Source organism: Magallana gigas, chromosome 9 (assembly GCF_963853765.1).
Source record: "Magallana gigas chromosome 9, xbMagGiga1.1, whole genome shotgun sequence".
NCBI classification, from domain to species: Eukaryota; Metazoa; Mollusca; class Bivalvia; order Ostreida; family Ostreidae; genus Magallana; species Magallana gigas.
In genome coordinates this window covers 44871672-44882303 of record NC_088861.1, presented here as the reverse complement: position 1 = coordinate 44882303, position 10632 = coordinate 44871672, and positions in this window count along the sequence as shown.

Genomic DNA, 10632 nt, shown 5'->3' with positions numbered 1-10632 from the left:
AAAATTAAAAATGGCCGTCAAATATGGCCGTCAAATTTGAACAGAAGTAACGTAAATACGTAAACTCTAACATCTTCGAGACACGGTAATTTTACAAAAGCTCTAAAAATTTCATTGAAATTGGATGAAAACTTTTTGAGATATAAAGCCGAGAAGGAGTCAGAAAAAAATATAAAAAAATAAAATGATAATAGAAGAAGAAGAAGAAGAAGAAGAAGAAGAAGAAGAAGAAGAAGAAGAAGAAGAAGAAGAAGAAGAAGAAGAAGAAGAAGAACAAGAACAAGAACAAGAACAAGAAGAAGAACAAGAAGAAGAAGAAGACGAAGAACTAGACTCTTGTTGCTATTCAAACAAAAAAGGTCTTCCATTCCTCGTGTATTAATCAGTACAAAAATATATATTTCTCTTTTAAAAGAGAATGAATACATGAACAATATATATCGTAAAGGAATTCCTAACAAATTATTTCTAAGTTAAACAAAACAAGACTAGGTGTCAATGTTTGAGTACTTTCTGTGACGACCGGAAGTTACGCCGATCGTTCAGAACATAGTAAACATATTCATACATTGTTTTGTTTTTCCTCAAAGTTTTGATGTTCAAGTTTTTGTTAGTTATAGTATCTCGTAGAGTAAAGGATTTCGTCTCGGGATCGCAAACGGACAAACGGAAGTGATTAAGGAAATAAAAAGTAAATATTTTTAGTATATTTACTAACGGAACGTTACTGTTAATCACACTAAGTAAAATGTTAAAAAAATCCAATTGAAAGTAAAAAAAAAAGTCTTCTTGAATGCTTCAAGTTAGAAAAGTTAAATATTTAAGAATTCAGTCCCCAAAATTCCCTAAGTACTTCATCAGTTGGTGTGGCAATGAGTTTAACAAACTGATATTGATACGATCAACAACTTTGCTTCTATAATGCGTTACAAAATCTTTATCGTTCATAAGGAATGTGTAAGAAATTTTACGACTGCCTTGGCACCTAATCTAAGGGACCTGCCACTTTTGATATATACTGTAAAGGAATTCCCAAGAAATTATTTCAAAGGTAAACAAAACAAAAAGACCAAATGTCAATTTTTGAGTGCTTTTTGTGAAGACCGGAAGTTACACCGTATCATACAGAACATCGTAAACATAACTTCATACATTGCTTTGTCTTTCCCGAAAGTTGGGATATTCAAGGCTTTGTTAGTTATAATATCTCTGGGGAAAGGGTTTTTGTCTCGGGACCGGAAACGAACAAACGCAATTGATCTAAGAAATTGAAAGTAGATATCTTACTTCATTTACCTACGGTAAGTTACTGTTCATCACGTTGAGTAAAATGTTTCAAAAAATATCTATAGTTTTAAAGAAAATTCTTTTGTTTGAACGCTTATAGTTAGAACCGGAAGTTACGGACGAACCAAATGACACATGTACAGTCAAATGTCCATCATCAATATAAGTTGTGTGTCTTGATCTCTAAGAGTTTCTTGCGGGTACTTTGTTATTTATAAAATAAGGCTACCTGAGATATTTGAGATGTCTACCCGGAAGTAGAATATTTTAAGTTTTTTTACCATGTGTTTTATCAACACATTTTATTCACCTTTTAAACCACTCAATTCCTACACTACAAAAATTATTACTCATTTATTATTTTTGTTTAGTTTAAATAGAATGAGGTGATGGATTTCTCGATGCACTAGAACAGATTGCCACATGCGCAGATCTAAGATCTGGGTTGGGTGCTGGTTTTCTAAATGTCTTCCCCATATAACTTCAAGCTAATTTAATTGTCTAGAAAATATGTTCAAAACTCTGTCTTAAAAAAAAAAATAAGAAGCCAGGTCCACATTTACAGGCATCGTTTTCGAAAGTGGGAGGGGGCAAACTCATCAAAACAATCTTACAAGGAAATGAAGATATTTCTTAACATAGTCTCAAAACAGTAGGGAGGGAATATTTCATGACTACTCATTTTTTTAATACATCATTTCAAAAAACAATCAATTGCTGCTAGAAAAAGTAGGGGACTAGTCCCCTTGCCCCTATTATATACCTTATGTTCTGTGCCTGCTAAAATCCACCCATGTTTATTGAATAATAATTAAATATTGTTATGAAGTCAGTGTATCTCTGCTTCGATCAATATGGAATAATCTTGCTTAAAAGAGTATCTCTACCATAAAGATACCCTCAACCTCATATTTGCGTAAATTATCATATATAATTGAAAAAAATGGCATTAAAAAGTGCAAATGATATCAAAAAATTAAAAATAAATGAATTTTATATAAAAAAAAAAAAATTCACAATTGAAACTGTAATTTTTTTTAAAATGCCTAATTCTGTTTTAAACAAAAATAGTCAGAGAGAGAGAGAGAGAGAGAGAGGGAGAGAGAGAGAGAGAGAGAGAGAGAGAGAGAGAGAGAGAGAGAGAGAGAGAGAGAGATGCTTTATTTGAAGCGTGAAAGTTTCTTTTTTATTTCTATTAATATACTGTTTATCTCTTCTCATAATAATCTTCAACAAAAGTACATTATATGGATTTCATATTTCCTTCTATCAAGGAGATGCTCAATGTGTCACATATAAGCTGAGGTATCTGATAATAGTAACAATGAATCCAACATATACATGTACGAGGGTGAATCAAAAAATACGAAGACAATGTGGCTGTCTATCATATCTTTTTTATGAAAGTCATACTTAACAAATTATTCTGTGCACCAACACTTATGTTATTGATACGCAAACTTTTAGTCCATTTTATGAAACGGTATTTTTGTTACCCCTTTTTAGAAACAACATGTTTTGTCACTACGGCGCACGGTAACCTTCAAAACATGACGTCAAGATTAAATGCGTACAGTTTACAGATATACCCCATCTTTATATCACGATTAGTCTCTTGTGTCTTTAACCTTACAATTTAAAATGGCACTGAACCACTAAACATCTTATTTGCACACCTTTGTTCGAGAATCATAAGTTAGTTCTTCAAAGTTTTCATTTTCTAACCGTGTGTCTCTTAGTTTACAGTAAGGATAACCCTGAACGTCGGTTGACGTTACTTATTTTTTGACCAAATATTTACAGATATTCGACTCTCTTGTGGACTGTTTTATATTCAAAATACAATTATCACCACCCCCACAAAATTTATTACAGTTAAACACAAACTTGCAAATAATTGTTGACTTATTTTTTGCACCATTGAACATTTTCACAGCTTATATCGGCTTTTTCCTGAGTAAAATCCATATTGTTTGTACTTCTCGTTGCGCCGTGACGTCCGGCGACGTCGATGTTTTTAGTCAATTCTAAGAGGACTATCTGTCTTTAGTTACTAATATCTGTTCGACAAAACAATATATCCCGTCATTATTTGGAACATAGAATACTATGACTATACTTAATTTGAGGTTTCAATATTTTTTGGTTTTAAGCCCAAATTATAGAGATATTATTTTCAACATTATATGGTTTATTGTTGATATAACACAAATTTTGACCGTGCGCCGTGACCTCATTTTTGCAGGATTAGATTATAAATAATTCTTAGAAATAAAAGAATTTATTAACTTTTTTTCTTGCAAATTGTTTGAAACTACCGCTTAATTATGTCTACCAAATTTAGTAATGATATGACGTTAAGTAACATAGCTATGACAAAAGTCTTCGTATTTTTTGATTGACCCTCGTACATGTATTTGTCTTATATCAAAATCGTTTGTGTACAATGCACATGTGCTATGCATGAACATTTTACATTTAAATGAATGAATAGGTATTTACTTAAAGATACACCATACTCCAAACATATCACACTGAACTTGTAAACAAAAATTAAACACTAAGAATACTGTTTTATAAATGTCACGTAATTCTTACCTTGATGTAATACATTTTTTTAAGGGACTTTGACACGATTTTGATCAAATTATTGTTATTATTATTATTATTTTTATTGTTTAGAATGCTTCAGGAATGCATTTGCTATGACCAAATAAAAATTGAGAGTCAATAGTGAAGTTATTAACGATATACAGGACTCACAATTCTTTGTCATGTAAACAAGGCTCATGCTCTATCGTAAATAAACAGATCCTAACGTTTATCACGTTCATGAAAGGTCTAAAACTGGAGTTTTTACTTTAACGTTCATAATGTAAAAAACATTGCAAAGAATTGTAAGCTCTTCAACTTGCGTATAACTAAGCAAATGACACTAGAACTTTGGTGCCTATCTAAAATGCTATTCATAGGTTTTTTAAGCATAACAATTGAAAAAAAAATGACCAAAATCGTGACCACGTCCCTTTAAGAAAATACATAAGCAATTGTAGAAAAGCATATTATTGTTACCTTTGTTAATTAGAAAATAATCTACTTATGAAAAAAATGTATATGTTATTGTATGTATGTACATGGGATCAGGTAGTGAATAATAATAACAAACCAAGTCTGTTTCAAGCTTGTGCCTCCTGAATAATATATAGTATTTTGCTATCTGGTCTCAAGCAACTAAGAGTGACCTCCACATAAGTCATATTTTACTTGTTATGGTTTATTATTATGTGCCTAACTGCACAAAATTTACCACAGCAAATGAAATATATTAATCATATAATTTTATTGCACATACATGTACAAATCTTTCTGAATTTTCGAATTCATAAATAAAGCTGCTAAAGGCAATATGGTACAAAATTGTTCAATCAATCAAGGTAAAAAAAAATCATGATGCAAACATGCAATTTTGATTACATCATTCTACAATAGAGTACCATTGCACCAACACCTTTCAAATGCACTGTTTACAGTGTATTCCATCATGATGTGTATACAATAGTTCAATTAACAAAATAAGACATACATATACGTATATAGCAAAATAACAAATGAGAATTCAAAACAGTGTTTTAGATATTTACTTTAAGCACAAATTCAGCCGAATAAATGATATCATCTTAGCTCCAGCAATTCCCTGGTGTTTCAAAAATAGTAGTTTTGTTTTATATTGACGCTTATCGATACGTTTTCGTTCCCAAATCACATGTGCGCGTGCGGGTCGCATGCATTGGTCAGATTCTCAGAATACCGTATAGTGTCTACACCGTACGTAGCTTGTTAATACACAGTTCTGCAACTCCACTACTGGTTCACTGAGTCACGATTAGAGAAATAGTTGAATAGCTATTGAATGGACTGTGGTAAAAGTTGGACATTCCTGGCGCGGATTCCCTGTCATTTCAACGATTCGGCATCACAGCTCCTACAAAAGAAATTGCACATGTGTACACAAAAATGAAAATACATTTGCACTTTTGAGTTATGATTCGATTTGTTTCTCCCTCCGTTACAGCATGGTGCTGGCCGTTAAGTAGCGATGTTTTCTCTTTTCAGAGAACACGACAGATTTACAGACCCCCTTCCTTTTCTTCCACGTGAAGGACGCACGGCTGAAACGGTCACACAAAATAATACAATGTTGTGTATTGCAATGCCCAGGTAAGATACGTGTGTTGGTTTATAGAGTTGAATGACCTTGGCTGTTGACTATAGTTTACAGAGGGTGGAACATTTACCTGTATGGTACATTGTATTGTGGAAATAATGGACTTTATACCTCAATGGTTACAGAGTTAATTTTACTTGCCATGCCTTGCACTGTGCTTGCTCAGTAATTACCCAACCTCTATTTTACTATGCACTGATATAGATAGGGACTAGGGGTCCGGGTCTCCGTGGGTCTAACCCCTAACCCCCACCACCACCCACCCACCTTTCTGAAAATACACAATCATTTAATTTACAAATCAAGACATTGAACCTCTTTCTCCCTGTCTCGACAATCAAAATCATTGCCTGTTGTTGTATCATCAGCATGTACAGTTTTCAGTATACAGTTTTAAAAGGCAACCGAAATTTGAGTGTCATTTGTTGAGTTATAAGCGAGTTACAGAGCTTGAAATTCTTCGCAATGTAAACAAAGCGTTTGTTTACATTTTGAACGTTGAAGAAAACAATTCAGTTTTAAATTTAAAACTGGTGTGTTAAACGTTAGGAACTGTTTATCCATGCTTAAAATAAATAACAATATAGACAAATAAGCTGGAAAAAGATTTTTTACTGGTATATAAAACCTATGTAAACAAAAACAGGGCTAGAGCATTGTTTACATGACAAAGACTTGTGAGCCCTGTATCTTGCTTATAACTCTACGAATGACTCTCAAATTTTATTTGATTATTATAAATGCCTCACTGAAGCATTGTAAACAATAGAAATAGAAAAATAAAATTTGACCAAAATCATGACCATGCCCCTTTAACTATTAGTAGACCCCGCCTTCATTTAATCGGAGTTTTTCACTTTCTGCCCAAAGTCCAAGCTCTTGTTAAAACGGTTTTAATTAAGATTGTAATATATGGTCTATATTGTTATATGAAGCAAATGTCAGTATAATTTGAACATTGTGCAATGGTTTATGAAATAAAATAACGAAATATTTTATAACGGTATGTTAGAAAAATATTACAGGAATTCTAACAAATCACACTTGTTTACAACAGCTTTGTTATGCCACCAGCTATACATGTTCATGTAAAAAGAGGGTAAAATAAAAACCCGAGAAATATAAATATACGTGTATGATATCAAACAAATAAGACATACGTTTGTTGATATGAAAAGCACTGAAAGTATACAGATGTCTAAGTAAATATATTCATTTTGCATTTTTTTTTATATGTGCGGCTAGTAAATATACAGTCCGACATGTATATAATTTTGATATATATGTTTTATTCACCAACCAAGGGCCCTTAGGGAAGGGGGGGGGGCATATGCATTTCAACAATAAAACATCTATCTGCATTCTACATCTGTATGACTTCCCACTCTCATAAATCGGTGCGTCAAAACTTACACAGGTTCTTGAACGAGAGTGCACGGGGGCACTTAGTCCGTGGGAGAGGGTCAGTCTGCAGCATGCGTCTGTACAAGAGTTGTACGTTATTTTGAACGCATGCGTGGAACCCGGCGTAATGACGTCAGGATTAAGCCTATCGCATGTACATGTATCTTAGTACAAGTGTACCGAAGAAAAAAAGATTTATATGGTGATCGTAGACCTCGGTTATCTGTTGAATAAACGAAGAGCAAGATGAAAGGTCTCATATAATAAGACTGATCAAAGCAAAACAATAGCTGAAATAGACACTGGAAAATTACATTTTGTTTCAATTATCTCACGTGGGGGTGTACAATCATTCAAACTCCTTAATAAACGTATTGTGTTATAATGAGGTTCGGTATTGGTGTAGTAAAGCGCTCCCAGTCAGTAATAAATCGACTGTATCTGTTTGAAATAATTAAGCAAGCGATCTTCACTTCTACGATTTCGTGCCTTTTTAAAATTATTTTTTTTATTAAAATTTATACGTAATTTATTATAAATTGGCAATTTTGAAATAATACATTCCTATCTATTCTAATCGATTCATATATATATATATATAGACCATTACTTTAATTCCCAAACCCGTAGGCCTCATCGGTTTTATTATGTGTATGTTACATATTATATGTATTAATACCCCCCCCCCCCTCCTCCGGAACATTCTTATAATTGAAATATGTATTCGAACGAAAACATTCAAGCGGAATTCGGTGGAGTGCAATATGTACTGGTTGATACTTCCTCTGACAATAGAGCAGTTGTGTGGCCTATTTTTATCTTATTAAAAATGAGTTTTCCGTTTTAACTTGAAGCGTGTCACATGTTTTGATAGAATTAATTCTCTGTCTGTTTTTTTGCTGTTGTTTTTCAGCTGTAAGTAATTTGATATTTTTTTACGCGGGGGTGTTAAGGAAGCATATGGGCAATTTAGCGTCTTATTTTTACAGTTATATTCAAAATCGTGAAATTAAATAATTATTTTGAATAAGATCAAAAACTTAAAGTTATCCTTTACAATAGATGTCAGTGCAATTAAATCGGGTAGTACATCACTGCCACATTGGTGCATTATCACGTGACAACTATAAATAGCTTACGTATATTCCTTAACATAAAATGAGATAGAACAACACTACCCCGCGGTTTCCAAAATAAAATATGCGTACCAAGAGAAAGCAAAACATCTCAGTTTAATCAAAACCGCTGCTAGAATCCTATGTTTGTCCTTATTAAAAAGTTATTTATCAGGTTCTAGTAAAACCTTCCCAACTTTTATATAGTTTGCACGGAAACCGGCAAATTGCATCAAAACAACACACAACATGGGATTCTAGCAGCACTTTTCAAGTAAAGCATTGATCAAACTAACGATACGTATAAAATTTCAAGTTCAATATATACGGGGTAGTGTTGTTCTAGTCGGATTTTCACATCGTAAACAACGACAGAGGAAAGCCTGGCCGAGAAATAAAAGCAAATTTACATACCTTTTAGCGAATGATTGATAAAACTAACATCTCCCCCAGTATTCTTATGTTCAATCCTCAATAAATCACACCACAATACTTTATTAGAGTTCTTAGATTAGTTATATTTTGAATATGTTTACAATGCTTTCCGATCAAATTCACACGACATTCAACTTTCAGTCATGACGTCATCAATGTGTAAATCTACGTAACACAAACTAATTTCTGGAAAAAAATTGTCTTCAGTATTTTTTATTTGTTTTTGATCTACGTTTCGTTGCTTAGATATTTGAATATGTACATAATAACTAAGATTTGTGATTTCACGGAATTACATGCAACTCAGATTCCATATGCTTTCTTAACACCCCCGCATAAAAGGGAGTACCACTTATTTCATAAAATTCCAAGTTAAAACCTTAAATCTTTTACATTTTCGCAAAAAAGTGAAAAATAAAATATAATATCATATTAAGTAAACCAAAATCTAAATATCAACTTCTGACTCTAATTAGCACCATTAATTAAAACTCTTAATGACTGTCATGCAGTTATAAATAAAGACAAAGTCATTACATATATGCGTATATACATAAAATAGCACGAAAAATTGTCCATATTTGATACACAATATTAATGTGCAATTCATAGATTCGTTGAAATACTCCATTTTTGAATTGTATTAGCTGATATATTTTACATGTGGCATCACATAATTGATTTATCAAATATCAAATAACAGTAACAATGTACGTATTTTACTATGCACGGGATAAATCAAATAATTTAAGGCTGTTTTAACCTACCTGGCTCCTGACATTACATTCCCGATCGCCTCAGCAACAAAAATACGTCAGGCTGCACAAGAAACAGCTGCCGATTGTTTACAAATATTTACACACAATCTTTGACTTATATTGCCGTCATTGCGTAACAGAATCTGTGGGGACCTGGAACTTGACACTTAGTATAATTTTTTATACACGCGCTGTGTTACAGAGAGAAAATTAATAGGGCTCGCGGTTTGTCAAAGAAAAACTAGTTGTAACTACTCTGTTTATTTTCAAAAATAACCTGTATTCTTCTCAAATAAATGCAAGAATGTCAACAGTGAATTGAAACTTAATACAACGTTTACATCCACATGTGATAAAAGGGAAACGAAAACGTTGCATGGAAGAAGCTTTAATTTTGGTTTCAGATATCTTTAAGCAGTTTTGTGTCCTCATTAACATGTATACATGTGAACATACAAGTATTCACTCCAAGCACCTACTGTATTACATGTATAGTTTTCAGAGGTTTTCGAAATTGTGCGTGTATGTTGGGAGGGGGGGTGATATTTGATTAAGTGAACATTGTGAAGAAAAAATGGGGGTTTGGTAGGGGAAGCCCCCCCCCTCCCTTCTCTCTTGTTGCTACATGACTGTACTTATATTTGAATTAATATGTGACAAACATCTAGCAAATTGATAGTTATTTGAAATATTCGGCACCTGGTTTAAGTTATTGTAAAAAGGGATTTTCTTTCTTTCTTTTTTTCTACTCGCATATACCGTCACTAGTTTTTAGTATTGTTAGACTAGTCTTGGTTTGTGTGTGTGTGTGTGTGTGTGTGTGTGTGTGTGTGTGTGTGTGTGTGTGTGTGTGTGTGTGTGTGTGTGTGTGTGTGTGTGTGTGTGTGTGTGTGTGTAGTTTACCTTTGTTTTATTTTGATATATTTACATTTTCCTGTGTCTTTGCCTGTAATAACACTACGTATCGATTTTGTATAACCCATAATACAAATGACGATAAATATTGAGGCGCCAGCAAGGTTTGCTTATTCATATTTAAATATTTAATCGTACAATGGCTTAAAATTATATAAATATAAGTAATAAGGAATCATTCTTTGAATATTATGAGGTGATAATTTCGGTCGGTTGTGATCAAATCTATCATAAAGCCCTTCGGGCTTGATTGGATTTGATCACGCCCCGACCAAAATTATCACCTCATAATACTCAAAGAATGATTCCTTATTCCTTATTTAATCCAAACTATTTTGTAAATTTTTTTTACGGTTTTGAGAAAACTCACCACCAAGCGGTAGAGCTGTAGGACAATCAAGGAGGCCGGATGGTGACAAATTTCCATCAGATCTGACTTAAACCTTTAAATATGATATTCTTGGCCGTAAACTATTATTAAGTAAAGAAAAAA